Source organism: Peromyscus maniculatus, chromosome 14 (genome assembly GCF_049852395.1).
Source record: "Peromyscus maniculatus bairdii isolate BWxNUB_F1_BW_parent chromosome 14, HU_Pman_BW_mat_3.1, whole genome shotgun sequence".
Lineage (NCBI taxonomy): Eukaryota > Metazoa > Chordata > Mammalia > Rodentia > Cricetidae > Peromyscus > Peromyscus maniculatus.
In genome coordinates this window covers 85,703,356-85,715,543 of record NC_134865.1, presented here as the reverse complement: position 1 = coordinate 85,715,543, position 12,188 = coordinate 85,703,356, and the positions used below count along the sequence as shown (strand labels likewise).

The 12,188-nt window shown below is 43.3% G+C and overlaps 2 gene segments (V, D, J or C); both read left to right on the top strand.

Moving 5' to 3' along the window:
• The window catches only part of LOC102921979 (Ig alpha chain C region-like), a 213,417-nt gene that overhangs the window by 25,097 nt on the left and 176,132 nt on the right, over window positions 1-12,188 (top strand).
• The window catches only part of LOC102920138 (immunoglobulin heavy constant gamma 2A-like), a 156,629-nt gene that overhangs the window by 25,656 nt on the left and 118,785 nt on the right, over window positions 1-12,188 (top strand).

Genomic DNA, 12,188 nt, shown 5'->3' with positions numbered 1-12,188 from the left:
ATTCCATATGTAAATCCTTCTGTGTTCTGGATCCTCATCTTACTACCCGTACAAGACCCCAAGTCCCTATATTTCCACTTCCTCCGACATAAAACATTCAAAGTACACACCTACCTAAACTCAGGTGGGAGGGTCAATGAAATCAAATATGAAAGGGATTCAAAAGACAGGTTGGTATTAGACAACATGTGGTAAATGTCACCCTCTTGTTACCTGCTGTGGAGTGGGTATATCCTGTAAATTCTTGCTGATATCTTTACCTCAGTGTATCAAAAGATAATGAGATCATGAAGATGGAGTCCTCATAATTGGGATTAGCGTCTTTGCCAAACAACCCAAGAAGACCCTTTTCCCAGACATAATGAAACAGAGCTGTCTATAAATATGGAAATTAGTTCTACAACACATGGAAACTGCTGGAACCTTTGCCTCAGAACTTCAGCCTCAGAATAAGAAGTACATTTCTGTTATTTATGGTCTATTTGGTTCAAGGTCTATTTTTGTAGGCACTCCAAGCATACTAAGGTACTAGCAAACATCCTTTGGTGTGATGCTGAGTCTAAATGAGACCCTGACTCATTTCTTTTTTAATTTCTTTTTTTATTTTTTATCCTGACAACAGCCTCCCCTCCCTACTCTCATCCTATTCCCTCCCTCCATCTCTATTCTGCCTCCCTTCAATCCACTCCTCCACTGTTTCTGTTCAGAAAGGGGCAGGCCTTCCCTGGGCATATCATCATGGTATATCAAGTTGCAGGAAGACTAAGCACAGCCCCTTGTATTTAGGCTGGGCAAGGCAATCCAGTGTGAGGAATAGGTTCCCAAGAGCCAGCCAAAGCATTAGGGACAGGCCTTGCACCCATTGTAAGGAGTCCCACAGATAGACCAAGATACACAACTATCACATATATGTAGAGGGCTTAGGTTGGTCCCATGCAGACCCCCTGGTTGTTGGTTCAGACTCTGTGAGTTTCTGTGATGTGGTGGTGCTGTGGGATGTTCTGTAGGTCCTGTGGGAGCCCATTCTCAGGTTCTTTGTGGCGTTACCCAGCAGGTCCGTATAGAGGATGATTAGGACCATGGGCCTGAGTGCAGGTGTTTGAGATGGTCTGCACTTGGCTGTGCTGGGGGATGGTCTGTATGTCAAGTTGCTCTGATTGGTTAATAAATAAAACCTGATCGGCCGTGGCTAGGCAGGATAAAAGGACAGAAAGGCAGAAGGAGACGCTGCAGCCGCCGCAATGACCAGAGAGGCTGCAGCCGCCGCAATGACCAGAGAGGCTGCAGCCGCCGCAATGACCAGAGAGGCTGCAGCCTCTGCCATGACCAGAGAGGCTGCAGCCGCCGCCATGACCAGAGACACTGCAGCCGCCGCCATGACCAGCAGCATGTGAAGACGCTAGTAAGCCACCAGCCACATGGCAAGGTACAGATGTATGGAAATGGATCAATTTAAGATAAAAGCACAGTTAGCAAGATAAGGACAGTTAGCAGGAAGCCTGCCACGGCCATACGGTTTGAAAGCAATATAAGTGTCTGTGTTTACTTGGTTGGGTCTGAGCGGCTGTGGGACTGGCGGGTGACAGAGATTCGTCAAGACTGTGGGCGAGGCGAAAAAATCAAGCTACATGGTGGTATTGTGTTACCCAAAATATTGTACACCCTAATAAATTTATCTGGGGTCAGAGACAGAACAGCCACAATATTAAACATAGAGGATAGGCAGTGGTAGCATATATTTAATCCTAGTATTCCAGAGACAGAAATCCATGTGTTCAAGGATACAGCCAAGCATGGTGACTCATGCCTTTAATCCCAGAAAGTGAGCCTTTAATCCCAGGGAGTGAGGCAGAAAGCAGAGAGATATATAAGGCGTGAGGACCAGAAACTAAAAGCATTTGGCCTGGTTAAGCATTTGGCTGGTTAAGCTTTCAGGCTTCTAGCAGCAGTTCAGCTGAGAACCATTCTGGATGAGGACTTAGAAGCCTCCAGTCTGAGGAAACAAGACCAGCTGAGGATCCGGTGAGGTGAGGTAGCTGTGGCTTGTTCTGGTTCTCTTGCTGCGGGCCGCAGGAATATCATAAGAACTCAGCTGGTTATGGCAAAGTCACTACCTGGAGGGATCAGGGAATTCCTCCAGAGGAAGCCAAATCCCAAGGAGTTTTTGGTGTTACTTGGCTTGTTATATATCAGCTGTCTTCTGTTATGAAAATCATGTGTGCCTTCATAGTTTTTCCAATTGACTTTCCCCTAAGAAGGACTAACAGTGTAGACTGATCACTCTCTGGACATACACATTCCAGGTATTTGGAGAACAGCCTCAGGAAAGGCTTTCTCTGGAATCAGATTATCTATCTCCCTTGGCCACTTTCAAGGACTACAGGAAACACCACCCAGGTGGGTGCCCATTGTTAGTCCCAGGTGGACTAACAATGGTAACAGCCCACGTGCAAGTCTCCTGACTTATGGTAAATTCCACAAGGGGACACTGCCTAGGAGAGGTGGATGTTAATAGCTTTACACAATTTAGCTCGGACCCTCCCTTTATATACCGGGACTTCCAGAGCACAAGAGGAAAAGAGAAAAGAGAATGGAAGAACTAGATGGGTAAGAACTTGAGAGGAACAAAGTGAGATGGGGAAGAAGTAGATTAAAGGACTACAGGAGAGTACTAGAGGAACGAGATGGAAGATGAGGAAGAACCAGATGGGAAAGAACAAGATGAAGTAGAACGAGAAGAGGAGAGAGGAGACGGGAGGGGAGATGATATGGGAAGGAACAAAGTGGATGAGAACCTAGAAGGGGCAGAACTAGGTGAAGAAATTAAGATAGAACCTAGAGGGGATCACAGACAAGTGTAGAGAGAAATCAGGCTAAAGATGACCTAAATATGAGAGCAGAATATAAGCTTATAGCTGTCACAGAATAATAAAGAATATGGACAAAGGAGTTTCGTGTACATAGATTCATTTCTTTTCATCAAAGATTAATTATCAGCTGGTTGTAGATTCTTCCCGGACCCTGGGAGGGGACAATCGAGGGGCTGGACCCCCATAGTCCCCAATATTCTCTGATCTTCCAGTTCACCCCAATACCTGGCTCAGGTTTGATTTTATTAATAAGAACTTTTAAGATTCATGCTACACTATGAGCCCAGTTAGTTGTTTCTGTGGGTTTTCTTGTGATGTCCTTGACCCCTCTGGCTCCTACAATCCTTCCTCCCCCTCTTCAGCAGGATTCCCCAAGCTCAACCTAATGTTTGGCTGTGGGTCTCAGCATCTGTTTCCATCAGTTACTGGATGAAAGCTCTCTGATGACAACTGGGGTAGTCACCAATCTGACCACAGGAGATAACCAGTTCAGGCTACATATTCACTATTGCTAGAAGTCTTAGCTGGGATCCTCCTTGTAGATTCGTAGGAGTTTCACTTGATTTTCTACTAGACTCTAAAAAGCATCCCCTTTCCAGTCATCTCTTTCAGTATTCTCCCCTTCCAACCACCCTACAACCCAATCCATCAGGTTCCCATAGCTACCCACTTTCAGTCCACCCAAGAGATCTCCTCAATTTCCCATTCCCAGGGAGATCCATGTATCTTTCATTGGGCCCCCCCTTACTACCTAGCCTCTCTGGATCTGTGGATTGATGCATGGTTATCCTTTACTTTACTAGCCACTTATGAGTGAGTACATACCATGTTTGTCTTTCTGGGTCTGGGTTACCTCACTCAGAATTGTAGCATGAATCCTAAAAATTCTTATTAATAAAATCAAACCTGAGGCCAATTATTGGGGTGAACGCTGGAAGATCAGAGAGACAGAACAAGCCACAGCTACCTCACCTCGCCAGATCCTCAGCTTGTCTTGTTTCCTCAGACTGGAGGCTTCTAAGTCTTATCCAAATGAATCTCAGCTGAACTGCTGCTAGAATCATGAATGTTTAACCAGCCAATGCTGCTAGTTCCCAGTTTTCATGCCTTATATACCTTTCTGCTTTCTGACATCACTTCCTGGGATTAAAGGCGCACTTCCTGGGATTAAAGGCATGAGTCACCATGCTTGACTGTTTCCAGTGTGACCTTAAACTCAGAGATCCAGATGGATCTCTGCCTCCCAAGTGGAAGGATTAAAGGCGTATGTGCCACCATTTTCTGGCCTCTATGGCTATCTAGTGGCTGTTCTGTCCTCTGACCCCAGATAAATTTATTAGGGTGCACAATATTTTGGGGAACACAATACCACCACATAGGATGATTTTTTTTTCTAGTTCTATCCATTTGCCTTTAAATTTCCCGATGTCATTGTTTTTAACAGCTGAGTAATACTCCATTGTGTAAATGTATCACATTTTATTTATCCATTCTTGAGTTGAGAGATATCTAAGTTGTTTCCGGGTTCAGAATATTACAAATCAAGCTGCTATGAAATAGTTGAGCAAGTGTGCTTATGGTATGATTGAGCATCCTTTGGATATATGTCCAAGAGTGGTATAGCTGGATCTTGAGGTAGATTGATTCCTAATTTTTTGAGAAACCACCATATTGCCTTCCAAAGCAGCTGTACAACTTTGCACTCCCACCAGCAATGGAGGAATGTTCCCCTTGCTCCACATCACCTCCTGCATAAACTGTCGTTTGTGTTTTTGATCTTAGCCATTCTGGCAGGTATAAGATGGTATCTCAGAGTCTCAGAGTTTTGATTTGTATTTCCCTGATGTTGAACATTTCTTTAAGTGTTTCTCTGCCATTTGAGATTCTTCTGTTGAGAATTCCCAGTTTAAATCTATACCCCTTTTTTAATTGGATTATTTGGTTTTTTAATATCTATTTTCTTGAGTTCTTTATATATTTTAGAGATCAGCCTTCGGTTGGATGTGGGGTTGGTGAAGAATTTTTTCCCCATTCTGTAGGCTGCCATTTTATCCTATTGACAGTTTCCTTCACCTTCCAGACGCTTTTCAATTGCGTGAGGTCCCATTTATTGTCAGTTTTAATTTCTGTACTACTGGTGTTCTATTCAGGAAGTTGTCTCCTGTGCCAGTGTATCCTAGGCTATTCCCTATTTTTTCTTCTAACAGGTTGTAACTGAACTTACTTTGAGGTCTTTGATCCACTTAGACTTGAGTTTTGTGCAGGGTGATAGATATGGATGTATTTGCATTCTTCTACATACTGACATTAAGTTATGCCAAAACCATTTGTTGAAAATACTTTCTTTTCACCAGTGTATAGTTTTGGCTTCTTTGTCAAAAATCAGGTGTTGATAGGTGTGTGGATTTATGTCTGGGTCTTCGACCCAATTCTGTTAATCAATGTGTCTGTTTTTGTGCCAATACCATCCTGTTTTTATTACTAGAGCTCTGTAGTAGAGCTTGAAATGAGGGATGGTAATACCATTGGAAGTTCTTTTATTGTACTGGATTGTTTTAGCTACCCTGGGGTGTTGTTGTTGTTGTTATTGATGATGATGTTGTTGTTGTTTTTCTATATGAAGTTGAGTATTTTCTTTCAAGGTCTGTCTGTAAAGAATTATGTTGGAATTTTGATGGGGAATATGTGTAATCTGTAGGTTGCTTTTGATAAGATGGCCATTTTTTACTAAGTTAATCCTACCTATCCATGAGCATGGGAGATCTTCCTATCTTCTGATATCTTCTTCAATTTCTTTCTTCTAAGGTTTGAAGTTCTTGTCATACAGGCCTTTCACTTGCTTGGTTAGAGTTAACCCAGGATATTTGATATTATTTGTGGCTATTGTGAAGGGCGTTGTTTCTCTGATTTCTTTCTCAGCCCTTTTATTATTTGTATATAAGAGAGCTACTGATTTTTTTTTTTTAGTTAATCTTATATACAGCTACTTTGCTAAAGGTATTTATCAGCTGTAGGAGTTCCCGGGTAGAATTTTGGGGGTCACTTATATAGACTATCATATCATCTGCAAATAGCAAAAGTTTGACTTCTTCCTTTCTAATTTGTATCCCTTTGATCACCTTTTGTTGTCATATTACTCTATCTAGAGCTTCCAGTACTATATTAAATAGATATGGAGAGAGTAGACAGACTTGTCTGGTTCCTGATTTTAGTGGAATCGCTTTGAGTTTCTCTCCATTTAATTTGATGTTAGCTGTCGGCTTGTTGTATACTACTTTTTTTATATTTAGGTATATTACTTATATCCCTGATCTCTCCTAGACTTTTATCATGAAGGAGTGTTAGATTTTGTCAAAAGCTTTTTCAGCATCTAGTAAAATGATCATGTGGGTTTTTTTTTCAGTTTGTTTATGTGGCAGATTACAAATTGTTGGATTTTCTTATGTTGAACCATCCCTGCATCTCTAGGATAAAGCCTACTAACTCATGGTGGATGATCTTTTTGATGTGTTCTTGGATTTGGTTTGCTAGTATTTTATTGAGTATTTTTGCACCAATGTTCATGAGGGAAATTGGTCTATAATTCTCTTTCTTTGTTGAGTCTTTGTGTGGTTAACCCCCTGTATATTATCAGATCATCATGGATTAAAGTTGGAGTTCAACAACAACACAAACGACAGAGTGAGAGGAGTGAGGGGAAGCTGTGGTCAGGATGTAAAATAAATTAATTAATTTAATTTTTAAAAAGATAACAGAGGGTTATTCCAATTGTTTTGTATCTGTGAAGACTTGCTTTGTAACTAAGTATGTGGTCAGTTTTGGAGAAGGTTCCATGTTGAGAAGAAGGTATATTCTTTTGTGTTTGGGTGAAATCTTCTGTAGATGTCTGTTAGGTCCATTTGAGGCATAACATCTGTTAGCTCTGTTATTTCTCTGTTTAGTTTCCATGATGATGACCTGTCCATTGGTGAGAATGGGGTTGTAAAGTCTCCCACTATTAATGTGTGGTGTTTGATATGTGATTTAAGCTTTAGTAATGTTTCTTTTACAAATGTGGGTGCCCTTGTATTTGGGACATAAATGTTCTGAATTGAGACATCATCTTGATGGATTTGTCCTTTGATGATAATGAAATATTTTGGTTTGAAGTCTATTTTATTAGATATTAGGATAGCTACACCAGCTTGCTTCTTCTTCTTAGGGCCATTTGATTAAAAAATATTTTTTCAACCCTTTACGCTGATGTAATGTCTGTCTTTGATATTGAGGTGTGTTTCTTGTATGCAGCAGGAGGACGGATTCTGGTTTTGTATCCATTCTGTTATCCTGTGTCTTTTTATTGGTGAATTGAGTCTATTGATATTGAGAGATATTAATGACCAGTGATTGTTAATTCTTATTATTTTTGTTGTTGTTATTGTTGTTATTGTTGTTTTTGGTGGTGATGGTGGTGGTGGTGGTGGTGGTGTGTGTGTGTGTGTTTCCTTTCTTTGGGTGTGAGATTATCTACTGCCTGTGCTTTCATGGTATAGCTAACTTCCTGGGGTTGGAATTTTCCATCTAGTATCTTCTGTAGAGCTGTATTTGTGGATAGATATTGATTAAATTTGACTTTGTCATGAACTATTTTGTTTTTTCCATCTATGGTAATTGAAAGTTTTGCTAGGCATAGTAGTCTGAGATGGCATCTATGATCTCTTAGAGTTTGTAAGAGGTCTGTCCAGTCTCTTCTGGCTTTTACAGTCTCCATTGAGAAGAGATTCTAACTCATTTCTTACACTAGCAGATGATAATATAGGATGATGAGAAGGATCTCAATTTCAGGCATATTCTTCCACCCCTTTACCCTATCCTCTACCATGGGAGGATCAGGAGTGAGGGTGCATTAAGAGACCATACCTTTCTATCACCATTCTGGCTATCCCTCTCATTGGCTCACTTAGTGAACTCATGCAGTCTTGGATCCTATTAGCACTTGTACACACAGCTCACATCTCAATGCACTGTGGTCTCACATTCCACATGTTGGCCTTAGTGTCAACCTCATGTTTCCTGCTCAAGCCATCAAAAGTGGGGGTGCCTGTATGTTCTTGAACCATGGCCCTCGAAGGTATCCTTATCCTGGATCTTGAATTAATGGACCTGAGAGCTACTGTGGACAAAACCCAGATGAGATTGACCTTGAGGAGAGGGATCCAAGGGGCCATAAATGTGACCACAAGAGTCCTCATGACAGATTGTAGAGGACATGATACCACATGATGTGATATCAAAGCCAGATACTGTGCTGCTGGTCATGAGGATAGACCAAGAGGCCACAGACCACAAAATGTAACACCAGAGGTGAAAAGGGACCTGAAATTCTTTCTCTGTCTCTGCCTCTGTCTATCTCTGTCTCTCTGTCTCTGTCTCTCCCTGTCTCTCTCTCTGCCTCTATCTCTGTCTCTCTCTGTCTCTGTCTCTCTGTCTCTGTCTCTCTCTCTCTGTCTCTCTCTCTCTCTCTCTCTCTCTCTCTCTCTCTCTCTCTCTCTCTCTCTCTTACTGCCCAATGCCCTAACCCAGCCTTCTAGGTATCCAGGCTCCCGTGAACACCCAGAGTACTCCTCCTCTTTCTCTTCTTTGTCCCTCTTCAACCTCTCAGCAGATCCCACTTCCTTTCTTCAGTCTACCCAGAGAGCTGCAGACTCAGGTCCTCCAAGGCCACCAGCTCCCTGTAAATGTCATTATGGCAGGTCTTCATGGGAACTCAGGACATTGACTCTGCCTCTGTGCTGGATCCTTTCATGCAAACTTGACAAAAGTTAAAGTTATCTGAGAGGAGGAAACCACAATTAAGAAAATGCCTCCATAAGATCAGGCTACAGGCAGTCATATAAGGATTTTTCTTAATTAGTGACCGATGTGGGAGGGCCCAGCCTACTGTGGGTGGTGCTAGCCTTGGGCTGGTGGTCCTGGGTTCTAGAAGAAAGCAGGTTGAGCAAGCCATGGAAGGCAAGTCAGTAAGCAGCATTCCTTCGTGGCCTCTACATCAGCTCCTGCCTTCAGGTCCCTACCCTGCTTGAGTTCCTGTCCTGGCTCCCTTCATTGATGGACTATAATGTGGAAGTGTAAGCCAAATAAACCCTTTCTTCCTCAACTTGCTTTTGGTCACATAATTTCATCACAGCAATAGGAACCCCAACTAAGACATACCCCAACTCCAGCTTTCCCTATTTTTGCCTCTATCTGCTATTGGGGCACACATAGCACATACAGCCCTAATTCTTCCCAAGCATCCAGGACCCCATGGTGAGCATCATGCTATCTCTAGTTCTATGAAACCAACTGACTCCCCTAAGTGCAGCAGAGCTCTTGCCCCACTTTCCCCATGAGCATCCTATTCTGACCCCAGATTTCAACATGTATTTAGCACACACTCTCAGCAGGGATGTCTGTGAGGCTCCTAACATGTCTCTCGGTTTAGAATCACAGGTACACCTCCCCCATCCCCAGGTGTAGCCTCCCATCTCCACCATAAACATGCCAGATCTCTTCTCCACTTGATTCTTTAAGGATATTCTTTTCCTTTCTATGGTCCAGCAGCAACAATCATTTGCCAAGCCACCCAACAAGACTTCAAAGACTTCCACCCCAACACCACACTCTCCCCAGAGCACTGTCCACTCTCCCCACAGACCACCCATGGAGGACACCAGACTTAAGTCATTGTCCCCTAAACTCCTGCTCTGTACATGCTCCACAGGTCAACATGGTCCTCTCAAAGTACCCATCTGTTAAGGCAACCCACTGCAGAGACAGAAATTCAATCCTTCAGCCCAGTGACTTAGAGACCTGAGTAACTTTAAAACTACAGGTCCTGCTCACCTCTGAGGCCCCCACACTTTAAGAACCAGCACCCACACCACCTCCCTTTGCAAGGTGCTAGTGACCTCTTTATTCCCTGGCATCACCTCTTACACTACCCTCTCTCTCATCTGTCCATCTGCTTCCTACTCTGGCTCCAGGGCCCAGAGGGCAAAGAGTACACATCCAGACTCAGGAGAACCAGATGAATGAATAAATGACAGAATGAATGCACAAACTAATGACACTAGGGAAGGAGACACTGGCTTCATAGCTGCCCTGAGACTACCCAGCCCAACGTTCTAGAGAAGGCCATCTAGAAGAACAACAGTCACTACCCTCATTGTCCCCAAGCAATGGCTCTCAGTTTCCTTCCTGGTTTTGTGTTTGCAGCACAGCCTATCTACAAGCCACTGGGTGCCAGAGGGAATGTAGGATTCCAAAACCCAAAGCCCAAGCCCCATGACCTCTCCTGAGAGTCTGTGTTGTTTTGTTCCTTGCAGCTTTTCTCAAGCTAGGAGGTCTTATGAAAAGCACACAGTGATGCTCAAGGCCCTTGTCCAGCATAAAGAACCAAGGCTCACGGAGTACAGACCTATCCCTGCCATGTGAGCTCCTACACCTGCACCCAGGACATGCCTCCCATTCCGTCTATGCCTCCCATGCATCCCATGTCTCCCTCCACCCTTGTTTTAGAAGTTTCAGGTTATCCTGGACCACTACACTACAGAAATCTAGCCACTAAAGCCACGTGACGGCCTTGTGGTCCCTGGACGCCTGCAGACCTGTGGTTTGACAAAATTCCCACCACTAAAACCACAAGTCATAAATCAGCCCTATCTCACAGGCTGGAGCTGTTGCTGAACTTCACAGCTCACTCCCACCAACAGCCTCGTCACAGGCAGCTTCTCATCAGAAGCATCTGTTTCCAGATAACAAACATGACACAATCCTGCCCACGCTGAAAGCAAACCTGCCACCTTCCTCAGACCCAGCAGACCCCCTCTCTCAACTTGCAGACTGAGACTCTAGTGTCTAGCAGTGTCCAGACTGAGGCTCTATTGTCTTCAGTGTCCAGTGGGAAGTATATACAGACCAACAAGTATCCAGCTGTGGCTCTATGGTCTACAGCTGGGTCACCCTGGGTATGCACTGGCTGAGTTTATTTTGGAATATATACAACAATTCAAAGAGAATGGAGGATGAAAGAAAAAATAGGATGGGTTTCTGTCCTTACCATAAGGATAAAAAGCAAACTAAGGCTAGGAAGATCAACAAGACTAGAAGGAATTCTAGGAAATATTATTTCTAGGTGAATAAGTACTCCCTGAGAACATCAAACCCTGGAAGTTTAGTAAAGTAAAACAGACAGATTTAAAGAGAAAGCACACAGAAGCTCTGGGAAGAGAAAGCCCAGCACACTAAGGAAAAGAACCTGTGCCAAAGGACTCCCCTGAAAAACAGAGAAGCATATGCCTTTCAGTAGAGCAGCTGCGGATGGAGATGCAGGGTGCAGGCATGACTGTGTGCAGAGCTATAGATCACATGGGGCATGGCTAGGCAGGCAGGTGATGTGGACATAGACATGAACATAGACACAGACTGGTACAGACCCACAGATGCTGAATGAGGTAGATAAAGGGGAGACAACAGGAGAGGAACTCCCTAAGTGGGGAGTTCATCTCAACCAAAGTCTGTGACGGTAAGGAACATTCCAGCCACAGGACCACACTCCACTTCTGTTTCTTGATTGAGTCAGGCTAGGGTGGCGAGTGATCACACACATTCACCAGAGCCGGCCGCAGCATCAGAAAGGGAATTTTTCTGGTGTTAGTTAGGAAATTAAATGTAGCACTTATCTTTGGAATCCTATCCCACTTAAAAATCTTTCTGTGACATTCTTCATTTTGTTTTCTCTGCAACATCCACATAATAATTGCTCTTATCATGGGACATGGTGTGACATTCGTGTTTTCAACTGTCCCGTTCGAATCAGGGAATCAGCATTGGTGTCTTCTCATTTTTTGTTTTCATGTCCTTCTCACTCAAAGACAGGGATCTGAAGAAACAGACTTGCGCAATTATGGATAGAATGGTCTACAGTCTGCAGGAAGAGCTGGTGCTTCAACTCAACAGTGATACTCCATCCAAAGAGGTGGAGTTCCCTCTTTGATGTCTTCCATTCATTTTCTCTTAAGGACTTCAATAGATTGGACGAGGACCACCTTCACTATGGAGGATGCTCTGGCTTTGCAGTCTACTGATTTGTAACATGAATCTTAAAAGGTCTTATTAAATAAAAAAAAAAAACCTCAGGAGCTAGGTATTGGGGTGAATGCTGAAAGATCAGAGAAGCAGAACAAGCCACAGCTAACCTCACCTCACCAATTTCTCAGCCAATCCTGTTTCTTCAAACTGGAAGCCTCTTAGTCCTCATCCAAATGGATCTCAGCTGAACTACTGCTAAAAGCCTAA